This window comes from Carlito syrichta, unplaced genomic scaffold (genome assembly GCF_000164805.1).
Source record: "Carlito syrichta isolate Samal-C Ts95f unplaced genomic scaffold, Tarsius_syrichta-2.0.1 Scaffold306980, whole genome shotgun sequence".
In the NCBI taxonomy this organism is placed as follows: domain Eukaryota; kingdom Metazoa; phylum Chordata; class Mammalia; order Primates; family Tarsiidae; genus Carlito; species Carlito syrichta.
This window is the reverse complement of record NW_007251076.1, coordinates 39964-53592: the sequence shown is the minus strand read 5'-3', so window position 1 is coordinate 53592 and position 13629 is coordinate 39964.

The following is a 13629-nucleotide window of genomic DNA, read 5'->3' as shown; positions in this document are numbered from 1 at the left end:
TGGTAAGCATGGTAAATAAAAAAGGAAGAGAGAGAGGGAGTGAAAAGGGAAAGAGGGAAGGAAGGAGAGATGGAAGGAAGGGAAAAAAAGGATGAGAAGAAATAAAGAAATGAAAAGAGATGGGGAAAGAGTGATAAATATTGTTGTGTCTTCCCACCTGAATGACATTCTACTTCAGGTAGTGGTGATTCTGTGAACAACTTTAAAAAAATAAGGCAGAAAGTGAATCTCACTTATAACAAAGAGGAAAGACACCCCTACATCCTAGCCACTAGGGTTTGTGGTTATAAGTTGGAGCCATTCTTCCCCCCATCCTGATCCCACCCACCATGCGCCCAGCTCCGGGTTCTTCCTGCCCTGGGGTGACAGGACTACTATGAGCCTGCTCAGTCACGCTCCGCCCCTGACAGACAGGCAGAGAATGACTGAGTCATGTTACAGGAGTCTGAGCAATTTCACAGATGCCTGAAGTCTCTGGGTTAATGACGAAATGGCCAATAATTTCCTACTGCCTTTGTGCCAGCCTTTTCCACCCAAACCTGAAAGAGTGATCTGAGAATAGGACTGTCTCTGCCCTAGGGTTGCAGATGGCTCCCTCCAGGAGTTCATTCTAGCCCCTCTTCTCACCTCCTCTGCTCATCCTCTGCCCCTTTCATCTCTGTCTCTGTATCCACACGTTCTCTCACCCCTCTAAATGTCCCCCATCATAAACCCTCTGTTCCTCCTCTCAACTCCTTGTCCTTTCTCCTCCCGTCTGAGGACATAAACCACATTCCACAGTTCACAATAATCGTGCAAACAGAATCCATCAACATTGCCTCCTCCCAAGCCTCCTTAATTCCCTCAGAAATGGCTCCAAGACCCAAGTCTGGGAGTCATTCTACCTTCTCCCTCATTCCTCACCCCACATTCAATGATGCACTCCGGCATCCTTCTCCCAGACCTACTGCCTGCTTTTCTCAAACCCTTCCCATCTCTCACTCTAAAAAGGAAGTCTGAGCCCACTTAAAATAATCAATGGCTCCTTATTACCCACCCCAGGGGGGGATAAAATCAAGTTTCTTCATAAGGCACCTCGATTTTCCATACTTTGGCACCTTTCACCTTTCCAGCCTTGGAAATAATTAATAATTTAACACCACTATTAAATTATTATATAATTTACAATATAGTGATGTTAAATTATTACCATCTCTGAATGCACCTCGATGGACCCTTTGCTCAGAATGCCCCTCCTCCTTCCCTCCTACATGCTTCTCAGGCTCCTGTCAAGGATTGTCCTCTGGGAAACCTGCCCAGACAACCTTCAGTCCCAGCTCCTGTAAAGGAGTGCCTCCCTGGCAGTGTACCTGTCATACTCTGTGCTCACTCAGGGATTAGCCTCTTCTATTGGCTTCTGAGCCTCTCCACATTAGGGTCTGCTGGGAGATATCGCAGAAATGCGTATCGTGAATACTCACTGGGGACAGATGCCTGGGGTTACTCAGCTCTGTGTGTTCTCAAGGCCCAGCACAGAGCTCATAGCACTCAACAAATATTTGTTGAGTGAAGTCAAAGACTGAGAGCTTGTCGTCACTGTCATGGAGGGAGGAGGCCCATAGGGCCAGTGTGGCCTCTGCACAGCAAGTTCTGACCTTGACTCAGCCTGATTCAGTTGGAAGCTGATGAAGTCACTTCTCCTCAAGGTGTTGCCTTGGTCTCCCTGGGATGCCAGGCAAACAGGAGCTTTTAAACACTGGAAATTTTGAATCCTTTGTCAGATAATTTACCTGAGTGACACCAGGGCTTGCTTGAGTTATTCTTAGACTCCACAGGTCACCTGGAGGCTGTCAGAGATTTGGCCCCACCCTTCTTATCCAGAGGATGAAACTGGCTCTAGAAATCAGGACCAGCACCCAGAGCTCTAGCCACTGAGCTCCACGTCCTTCCCACTGCTACTGTGTAAACTGCCTCACATCCTTCCCACTGCTACTGTGTAAACTGCCTCACTCATCAACCACGTCTGAACTGAGCATGCCTGGAGAAGCGTGACATAGGATAGAGTCTCACGGTGCCCAACAGAGTGTCCACTCAACTGCTAATTGTCCAGTTGAATGATGGGGAGCTCAGCAGACTTCAGGAAGGTCTTAGGGGAAAAGTGACTCCCGATTTCTGCCACAGTCCCTGCCCCGGGCAGCTGCCTGAGGAGAGCAAAAACTGGGCCTCCGATTTGTTATGTTCAGTTACTACCCTCCTAAGGAGGTTGCTCTGTGGAAGTTGTTTGGGTGAGGCCAGCTTTCTGAACCTGTCAGTTCCTGGAAGAGATCGCAGTATACCTAGTACTCAGGAGATCTCTGGTATAGAGAGCCTTGGGCTCTTCATGTACCAGAGAAAGTTGCCCTCTTTAGGTTTCCAATTTAAGACTAAATCTACAGGACACAGAAGATGTTTGGAACATAATAAATGCTTACTAAATGTTTGTGAGAAGAAGGAAGAGGAAGGAAAGGGAGAAAGAGAGGGAGGGAGGGAAGGAGAAGGAGAAGGAGAGAGCAAGGGAGGGAGAAAGAGAGAGAGGGAATGAGGGATGGAATGAGAGAGGGAGGGAAGGAAGAAGGAAGAGAGGGAGAGAGAAAGGAAAATGAGAAGAAGGAAACAAGGAAGGGAGGGAGGGATGGAGAGAGGAAGGGAAGGAGTGAGAAAAGGAGGGAGGAGAGAAGCTGAGCCCCTTGCCTCTGTTTAAACCAGCTGCCACTGAGCTGGTTGAGAGAACAGTGTGAGCCTCTGTAAGGATCTAGTCAACCCATGCAAGAGGCTGACGCCAACTTCCCAAAACAGAGGTCACCTCCCAGCAATCTCAATACTCTTGGACACAAATGCTCATTTACCTGAGCAGAAGGCCTCTTGGTTTAGAAAATATCATTGTTCATGCACATCCTTTGTGGTACAGAGCAGGTGCTCTTTAACCTTCTGCTATGATGACATTTCAGCTCTTTCTTCTCCCGGGGCCTTCCATGAGCATCTCTCCCACCAGCCATCCCTAGCTGTGGAAGGACCTTGTCTTGGAAGTACCGTGGACCTCAGTCTCTGAGCTCCCATGTTTCTCACTGGGATTCAGGAACTAGAGATGACTGGAACGAATTCTACTAGGAGTGTGTGACTCAAAGACCTGTGGTGAGCCATTCAGCTCCTCAGAGTGGAAGAAGTGAGTAGAGTGAAATAAAACTGAATATGAAGCAAGGAAATCTGTTCTTGAGTCTCGATTCTGCTGTATTACCTCTGAGACCTTGGACACGGCATATTGCTTCCCTGAACCTCAGTTTTCTCATCTATAACATGGAGGTTAACAATATACTCCCCAAACAAATGAGATCATATATAGCAAAGCACTTAATGAGCCATAAAGTACCATACAAGTATAAGCTAGTAACATAAACATAATCAGATAATGAGGATGAAAATAATCAAGGACAATCTAAGCCTGGTGTGGTCCTTCACATAACCTTCAGCTATTTGTGATATCAGTGATTCTGGGAGATGCAAGAGGGCAAGGCCTGCAACAGGAAAGACCCCCAGGTGAGAGCCAAGGGTCAGAGACCCTTTCTGGCTTTGCTGGCACCTGTCTGGAAGACCATACTCAGGGCAAACACTGTCCCAGCCCAAAGAACATGAGAAAGCAAGAATGAACCTGATGGCTATCTCTGTGGCCCCACCTTGACCCTGTGGGACTCCTCTGATGACCAGAATGAACAGGATATTCTCACCAGCTGGTTCTGCAGGTGCTCAGGAGCCAGAATGTCAGGTGGGGGTGGTGCCAGGGTTTGGGTCCTGCTCTGCCTCTCTGGAGTAGTGTATGCTCATATGGAAGAGGAAGGAGCTGGGCAAGATGGTGTCTGCAGGCCCATCCCACCTGTGTGGACCTGGTGGGTCTGTCTCACAGGCCCCCCATAGGCTCTGTCCCCAGAAACATTGTGTGCCCATTTTGTGGAATTTAGCCAACACCCGGTACTATGAACAACACTTCAGCAGCAGCTGCACTCGGGGCAAGCCCAGCTTCCAATAGTTTCACTCTGACCTTGCAAATGGCAAAAGACATTTGGAGCTGCTATTGGAAGGCTCATCGTCATTCAATCAGTCAGGTACTGGTAACAAGCCAGGCGTTGTGCTCAATCCTAAAGATGCAGGTGTGAAGAAAGTCGTCCCCGTTACTAAGAAACTCCCATTCCAGGTCAGGGCAGGGGTGAGGAGGCAGACACAGAGGCACTCATTTAGAAGGCAGTGTGAACAGTGGGACAGAACTTCCCAAGATGTCTCAGTAGTGGTAAATTGGAGTGAGCTGGGGGTAACATAGGAGATAACATTCTTCTCTTCAGAGAGAGTGCCACTCTACCTTGCCTGACGGGGGCAAACAACTTCCCTCCCAACAACCTTGTCTACCCTCTCAACCTCCTAAGCTAGGAGCTAGAAAGGATCCCAGTTCTGCCATCAGGTGACCTCGGAAAAGTCACTTAGCTTCTTGGGGCCCCAGTTTCCTCACCTATAAAATGGGAACAGTGATGGTTCTATAGCTGTTCACCAACCAAAACACATTTTTTTTTAACAGCAGCTATATGATTGGCTTTGGGATTACAGCAACAAACAGAGACATGACCCCTGTTCTCAAGAAGTTTAAGGTTCACTAAGAAAGACAGACATTCAGCAAAAATATAATATTAGTGCCAGAGCTATAAAAGGAGAAAGACAAGTTGTTATGGAACTCTGGAAGAGAATCTCACCCAGCCATGATCATTCTCCCAGAGACACTACAGGCATTCAATTAAACAATGACTATGAAAGTACTCCATAAGCTGTAAAGTACTGTGTGGGTATGTGCTATCCTCTCCTGCATGTTTTTGCCTCTTCCACTTAAAGCTGAGTAAGTAAGAATATGAGAAAGATAAAAAGAAAAGTAAACTTCAATAAGGTATTATTATGTAGTAGATAATGTCTCACAACCACTCTCAAGGTAGGTATTATTTCACTTGTTTGTAGACCAGGACAGCGATACCTCCTAAGAACAGATAGTGAAATGTCTATTATTTCACTAGCACACCCAAGGTGGCACAGCTCAGGGTCAGACGTGAAGGTCAACCAGGTCCCTCTCCACTGCTCCAGAGTAAACAGGGGAACAGTTCTCCTCCTTGGTGTTCCCACCCCCAGCCCTGCTCCTTGGCTTCTGGATAGAAGTGAAGGGACAGACTGACTGCTAGTCATGATGCTGAGGGAGGACAGAGGTCCACCCAGAAGAGGGTAGGCAGTGGGGCAAGCAATGGCTTCTGGGCATAGAGCCTGGTCTGCTGCCTCTGAAGTTCCCTATATCCATAGATTCCTGCTACTCTGGTGAGAAGGCAAGTCTGGTCAAGCTGTGTACTGAATCCAGTCCCATTTTGGTGTACAATTAGTGGACAGATATGAAAATTGAGGTCCAGAGAGGAGAATTGGATGACCGAGGTCACAAACTGTGAGTACCAGTGCCCCTTTCTGAGTTTGGTAGTGTCTCTCCACTGAGAAACGGTTGGGTGATGCCAGCTTCCCCTGGTGGTGTCCTCATGTCTGTGCTTGTCATCCTTGGCCAGTGCCCTCAGACTCCCTCCCTTCTTCCCTGTCTATCCAAAATCTAGTATCTGTAAATCATCTGAAACCTACTCACAGTTAGGCATGGCCCTTTTCTGGGGAATGTATTTGTGTTTTAATAGTACTGAGCCATAGGGTAAAGGAATGAACCCGTAACCATAGAGCTGTAGGCTTAAACCCTAGAAGGCATCCTGGGAAGCAGTATGTGTAGTATTTGGAGTAGGTTTCTCCTCACATGGGGGAACTTAGGTCCAGAGTTGGGACAAAGAAGCAGCTTGCCTTGGTCACACAGCTAGAGAGTGACATGCCTAGAACCTGTGTTTTCTGAATTTCAGCTCTTTCAGGAAAACCATAGATGCTGTAGACATTGATAGAGCCAGAGAGGGCCTTTCACCAGCTGGAAAACTTCCTCAGGGACAGCAATCTTGCAGCCTATAACAAGAGGGAAACTAGAGATGAAGGCTGTGAACCTGCTTTCCCAAGACTCAGGGAGTTGAGGAGGAATTTTGGCCTCCATTCAGGGGTATCCAGTGAAGTCACCCCAGGTCATTTGCCCAACAGCCTGAGTACAAACACTAATCCTAACATCCGCCAGAATCCAGACTCAGTTCTCTTTTGTTGAGATGCCCCCTTGTGGTGTGGTAGGAAAACCCAATCTTTGAAGTCACTGCTGTTTGACTCTCAGGCATGTGGTCTAGGGAAAGTTATTTAATCTCTCTGAGCCTCCGTTTCTATGTCTATAACTACGGGGGAAAATATACTGCTTAACATTTGCCTGAGAAAAATTAGACAGCTAGTCTAAACTCACTAGCATAGTGCCGAAAGGCATTTAGTCAATATGTGTTTCCTTCTCCCTCCCTAACCTCTTCCTTCTATAGTAATAATGCAGAGTATTTCATGGAATAGTTTAAATAAAACCAGAGGTGTGAGGTAGACAAGACATATGGAAGGTAGACTCTTAAGAGAAACCTCAAGGTAGCTCTATCAAAATAGATTCCTGCTTCCCCAGGTCTGAGATACCTAAGAACGTGGTCCAGTCAGTTCTTGCAATAACTAGAAATCAAAATGCTTGCGTCTGGCTTTGGATTTAAGGGCCGCACTCCTGAATCTTAGTTTCTTGTCTGAAATGAGGAGAGAGGTCAAAAATTCAGCAAATATTTATTAAGTTTCTAATGTCTTCCAAACACCAAGGACAAGGTTGAGTGGGGAAAGAGAGATTAAAGGGATGAACATGAAGACGGGCTAGATGCAATCTCTGCCATGTAGGAACATACAACCTGGTTGTGAAAGCCCAGACACACACAAGGAAGCTGGTACAGCAGGTGATTAAGAGTACAGACTTGAGAGCCTGCATGAGTTTGAATCCCCTCTCAATCTTAGACAAGACACTTAACTTTTCTGGGACTTGGTTCCTGTAAAATAAGGACAATAGAAAGGTCAATTAACAGGGTTGTTTATATATATAATATATATGCATTATACATATACGATAAATTAATATAATATAAATTAAATTCCAAAAAAAGGAATTTATTTATTAAAAATTGTGTATTTTTTCTTACATGTTTAAACTTCAGTCACCTTCAAAATACTCTCCATTTCATCCAATACACCTATTTAGATGCTTTTTTCACTGCTCAAAACAGTTTTTGAACCCATCAGTTTTGATGCCTTTTAGTGCTTCTACCATTTTTTGTTTCATCTCTTTCCTATTGGCAAATCATTTCTCTTTGAGGACTTTATTCATCCAGGGAAACAAACAAACAAACAAAAAAATCTCTAAGGGCAAGATCAGGTGAATGGGGCATGGTGTTCATGCCGGGTTTGATCAAAAACAGCTGAACACTCATTGAGGTGTGGCCAGGTATACTCGTAAATCATCCATCATGAAATGGGCAAACACGTTGAAAGACTTTCCAAGAAAACAATTCCCTGAAGCCAAACACAGCGTTTCACAACAATGCTAGCCGGTACACTGATGCCTGTAAGTTCCTAGAACACTTACCTAATGGAGAAAGCCTGTACTACAAGGGGTTTGTCCTCCAAAAGATAATTCCAGGTTGTTTATGGCTCCCTATATACATATGTGATAAAATATAATAAATACTGTATAAGGACAAGCCTGCCTTAGGATATATATATATATATATATATATATATATATATATATATAATACAATATAGCAAAAACATAATATGTATAATAGTAAATGTATTAAAGTACTTTAAATAGTAACTGTCACCTAGTCAGCACACATAAGTGTTGGCTATTTTAACTAAATATACTGCAATAGAAGGCACATCACAACTGCACACTTTGTAGGGGAAAACACAGATAAATCTGATTGCTTGGGATTGGCAGAATCCCATCAGGTCTTGAGGAGAAAGAGATTTGCAGTGATGTCTGTAGTGATGTTTGCAGTGACGCCTTCTTGCTCTTCATCCATCCCTGTCGCTGGAGCCCAGCAAAATCTCTAAGATGAAGTCAGTTCTGGACTCATTCTTCTGCCTCTGTCTTCCCCTACTGTCCCCTGTGTGCAAAGCAAATTGGATGTGCAATCTCTGCCAGTAGAGAGATTCCAATAGTTTACATCCTGATTCAAGAGACTTGGATAAGTGCATGACACAGCTGTGAAATAAGAAGGAATGATAGAAAGAAGCAGAGTTGGAGGAAAAATTGGCAGCCAAACCCGTGGAAGACAGCTGTGTTACTTTGATAGGGCTGCCATAACCAAGTACCACAGATGGGGTGGCTTAAGCAACAGAAATTTATTTCCTTACAATTCTGGAGACTAGAATTCTGGCATCAAGATGTTGACAGGGTTGGCTTATTCTGAGGCCTCTCTCCTCAGCTTATAGATAGTCATATTTTCCCTGTGTCTTCCCATGGGTCTTCCTTTGGTGCATGTCGGTGTCCTAATTTCCTCTTCTTATAAGGATATCAGTCATATGGGGTTGGGGCCACCCCAGTGACTTCCTCTTAATTTAATTATCTCTTTAAATACCCTATCTCTAAATATAGTCACATTCCGAGGTACTGGGTTTAGGACTTCAACATATGAATTTTGAGAGGACACAATTCAGCCTATAATAAGAGATGTGAGTAATCACCTGCCTCAGGAACCAAAACTGACCTTTGTATTATGAGAGATATCCATGGACAGGGTTACAAAGATGGAGATGAACGGAAACTAAAAGTCCCCACCCACACCTATCTCCTTAAGGGTTCAGCTGACTTTGGAGTGTGGATGAAGATTACACCAAGTCCTCAAGGGAACAGTGAGGCCTAGACAGTTTTTAGAGGAAGGGTTTTGAAGTTTCTGCATCTTGAGCACCAGGATGTTACTTCTATCACACTTCCCTTCCATGAGACCCAAGCATTCTACACAAAGCACCAAGGAGCTGCCTGATATGCTTGCAGCTTATTATAAGAGAACAGAATCAGTACGAAGACCATCCCTGGTCTTTCCAGTCAGCCTACATGAAGACTGGCCTAGACCATCTAGAAGCATTCTTTGAAATAGAGAGTTTCTCGGAGTAAGAAATTGATATCTTTGGGGAAATGGCTGTGACCTTTCCCTCGTGAGTAAGGAGAGCTTGCTTTTTCTACTTTTCAATCCATATGGAAGGCCCATAAGAAAACCACTCAGAGAAAGAAGGGGGTCTCTGTAGGAAAGAAAGATGGATGTATTCTATCCTATTTGAATGTCTGATGTGCTGCAGAAAGCCAGATGCCCATCTTATGCTTGTATGACTGCCAGAATAGAGGAGAGTGAAGGAATGCTGAGAAGGGCTATCCATGTGTTTAAGAAGCATTTATGGTTCTAAAGTCTGAACTACTACAACATAAGTCCAAGCCATCCACTGAGATCCCAACACACAGAAGAAGGGAAGATATCCAAAAGAAGACAATTTTTTATAAATAAATTCCCAGTGAGAGAGAAGGAAAGAGAGCATGCAGAAAATTGGAAGATCAGATCACCCATTTCTCGCCACTGCAGGTTCCCAGGACATGGGTTAGGTCTGAGCTGAAAATTGTGCTGAACTGAAGTCTTTAATCTCTGAAAGTTACTAGAAAGCTATAAAATATGCCAGAGGCATTATTAAGGCACAGTAAAAGAAAAAAGACTGAATACAGTATTTTTCAGTATCTGAGTAGATAAGTAAATAATTGATTTTCTATCTGTGAAATATCAAGTTCAAATCTTTAATACATTTTTTCCAATAACCATTCTACCATTATCATTAGAAGTTATTGCTGATCAAAAAAATACCATCAACAGAGTAAATAGACAATCCACATAATGGGAGAAAATATTTGCAAACTATGTATCTGACAAAGTAATCTTTAAGGAACTCAAACAAATTGACAAGAAATAAAAACAAATAACCCCATTAGAAAGTGGGAGAGGGGCAACCCCCTTGAGTCCTCTCCCACTGTGGGAGCTTTTCTGTCTTCCCAATAAATCCTGCTTTCTTAAAAAAAAAAAAAAAGTAAAAAGTGAGCAGAGGACATAAAAAGACACTTCTCAAAGGAAGACATGCAAGAGGCCAACAAACATGAAAAAATGCTCTTAACACTAATCATCAGAGAAATGTAAATCAAAACCACAGTGAGATACCATCTCACAACAGTCAGCATGGCTGTTAGTAAAAACCAAAATTGATTAGCAAGGTCATGAAGATGTTAGCAGGATTGCGAAGAACAAGAACACTCATACATTGTTGGGGAGAATGTAAGTTGGTGCAGCCCCTGTGGAAAGCAGGAAGGCAGTCTGGCAATCTCTCAAAGAACTAAAAATAGATTTATCGTTGCCATTCACCAAAGTAAAAGCATAAAAACCATAGTGCCCATCAATGGTGAACTGAATAAACAAAATGTGGTATATATACATCATGAAATACTATGCAGTCAAAAAAAGGACAAAATCATGTCCTTTTCAGCAACATGAATGCAGCTGGGAACCACCATTCTAAGTTAATTATCCCCAAACCAGAAAATGGAATACTACATGTTATCATTTATAAATGGGAGCTAAACACTGAATACACATGAGCATAAGGATGGGAACAACAGACACTGGGAATGGGGGAGGGAATTAGGAGATAAGAGATTTTTAAAACCACTAATTGGGCACCATGCCCACCACCTGGGTGATAGGCTCAATAGAACCAAACAGGCATGCTCAGCCCACTGCTGCCACCACTGGGACCTGAAGACTGGTCCACCTAGCATCCTCATACCCAACAAAACTGTCACTATAGTCCCCACTGATAAGCACACCCTAAACCACCAAGGAAATCACAGATATCACTGACACAGCTTACACAGCTTACAGATGAAGAAATCATACAGAGACTACACTACTACTTACACTAGACTCAAAGCCAAAGGGCCCTACACAACCAATACCACTGACACATCTTCAGAAAAAAAAAATCCTCCTTTATGAAAGCAAATTTTAAAAAATTGAAGAAGGCTACTATTACAGCAGATGTGCAGATATCAATGTTAAGGACACTGGAAACAAAAAAAAAAGCAAGAAAATATGAAATCTTCAAAGGAACATAATAATTCCCCATCAGAAGATCCCCATCAAAAAGAAATTCACAAAATCCTGGGGAAAAGTATTTAAAAGTATGATACCAAAGAAGCTCAATGATATAGAGTGAATTCTAAAAAACGAAACAAAACAAATCAGAAAAATGATGCAGGATATAAATATAAATTTACCAAAGAGATGGATATCACTAAAAGGAACAAAATGGATATTCTGGAACAGAATAACTCCTTGAATGAAATGCAAAATAAACTCAAAAGCTTCAAACAAAGACTAAATGAAGCAGAAGAAAGAATCTCTGAACTTTAAAACAGGTTTTGTTTTTTTTAAAAATAACCCTGTCAGAATAAAAAGGAATAAAAAAGAAGGAACAAGGTCTTAGTGATATATGGTACACCATAAAGCAACCAAATAGACAAATCATTGGTATCCCTGGAGTTGAAGAGAGAATGAAAGGGCTTGAAAACCTATTTAATAAAATAATAGCTGAAAACTTTCCAAGTCTAGCAAAATGTTAAGACATTTCAGATGTAGGAAGCCCAGTGATCCCCAAAACAAACACAATGCAAAAGATTTTTTTTCACGACACATTATAGTCAAACTGTCTAAAATTAATGACAAGGAGAAAATTCTAAAAACAACAAGATAAAAGAGTCTAGTTACCTATAAAGGAGCACCTATCAGACTAATGGAAGACTTTCAGCAGACACCTTACAGGCCAGGAAAAAATGGAATGATATATTCAAAATGTTGAAAGAAAAATAAAACTTTCACCCAGGGATACTATATCCAGCAAAATTATTCTTCACAAATAAAGGAGAAGTAAAGTTTGTTGGGTTTGCTTGTTTGTTTGTTTTTTCCAAGAAAGCAATTTCCAGGAATTCATCAGCACTAGACTGGTCTTACAAGAAATGCTCAAGGGAGCCCTAAACCTGAAAGCAATAGGACAACAGTTACCATCATGAAAATACACAAAAGTATAAAACTCACTGATAAAGCAAGCACACAAATGAGGAAGAGACTCAAATGGTGCCATCACAGAGAACCAGCAAACCACAAGAACAAACAATAAGAGTAAAAGAAAGAAACAAAGAATATACAAAAAACTAGAAAATTGTTAACAATATGACAGGAACAAAACCTCATATATCAATAATAACTTTGAATGTAAATAGATTATGTCCTCCACTTAAAAGATATAGAACTGATAAATGGGAAAAAATGATCTAAGTATATGCTGCCTATAAGAAGCACCTCTTACTGTAAAGACAGTATGAACATATACAGACAGTAAGAAAATAGAAAAGGTATTACACACAAATGGAAACCAAAATCAAGTATGAGTACCTATACAGTATATATCAGATAAAACAGACTTTAAACAAAAAAAATTTTAAAAGATAAAGAATGTCATTATATAAAAATAAAGGGATAAACCCAGCAGAAATATATAATATTTTAAATATTTATGCACCTAACACCAAAGCACCCAGATTCATAAAGTAAATATCACTAGATCTAAATAAAGATAAAGACTCCAATGCAATAATAGTGGGGAACTTGAACATGCCACTCTCATCATTAAACACATGACCTAGACAGAAAATCAACAAAGAAACATTGAACTTGAACTGGACTTTAGATCAAATTACAGAACATTTATCCAACAACTGAAGAATATACATTCTTCTCATCAGCACATGGAACATTCTTTGGGAATAATCATATGTTAGGCCACAAAACAAGTCTCAAAAAATTTTTAAAAATCAAAATCATATTAAGTATCTTCTCAAACCACAATGGAATAAAATTAGAAATTAATACCAAGAGGAAGTTTAGAAACTAAACAAATGCACAAAAATTAAACAACATGCCCTGAATGACCAAAGAAGACTTAAAAGACATAACATTATATCTATAGAACATTTTATCCGACTACAGGAGAATACACATTCTCCTCGCATGTATAGGGAGTGTTTTCCAAGATAGACCATGTGTTAGGTCATAAAACAAGTTTCAAAATAAATTTAAAAGTTTTAAATAGTTTAAAGTATGTTCTCCAACAAAATAAAATTAGAAATCAATAACAAGAAAACTTGAGATATTCACAAACATAATGGTTTTTTTTACTCAGAGTCTCACTCTGTCACCCAGCCTGGAGTGCAGTGACTTGATCACAACTCACCACAGCCTCAACCTCCTGGGTTCAAGTGATCCTTTCACTTCAGCCTCTAGAGTAGTGGGGACTAAAGATGCACACCACCATGCCTAATTTTTTTTTTTTTTTTGTAGAGATATCGTGCTATGTTACCCAGGCTGGTCTTGAACTACTGGGCTCAAACAAAATTCTTAACTTGTTCTCCCAAAGTGCTGGGATTGCAGGTGTAAACCATCATGCCCAGCCTCACAAATATATTGATAGTAAACATCAGATTTATAAAAATTCAATGGTTCAAGGAAGGAATTACAAAGAACATTA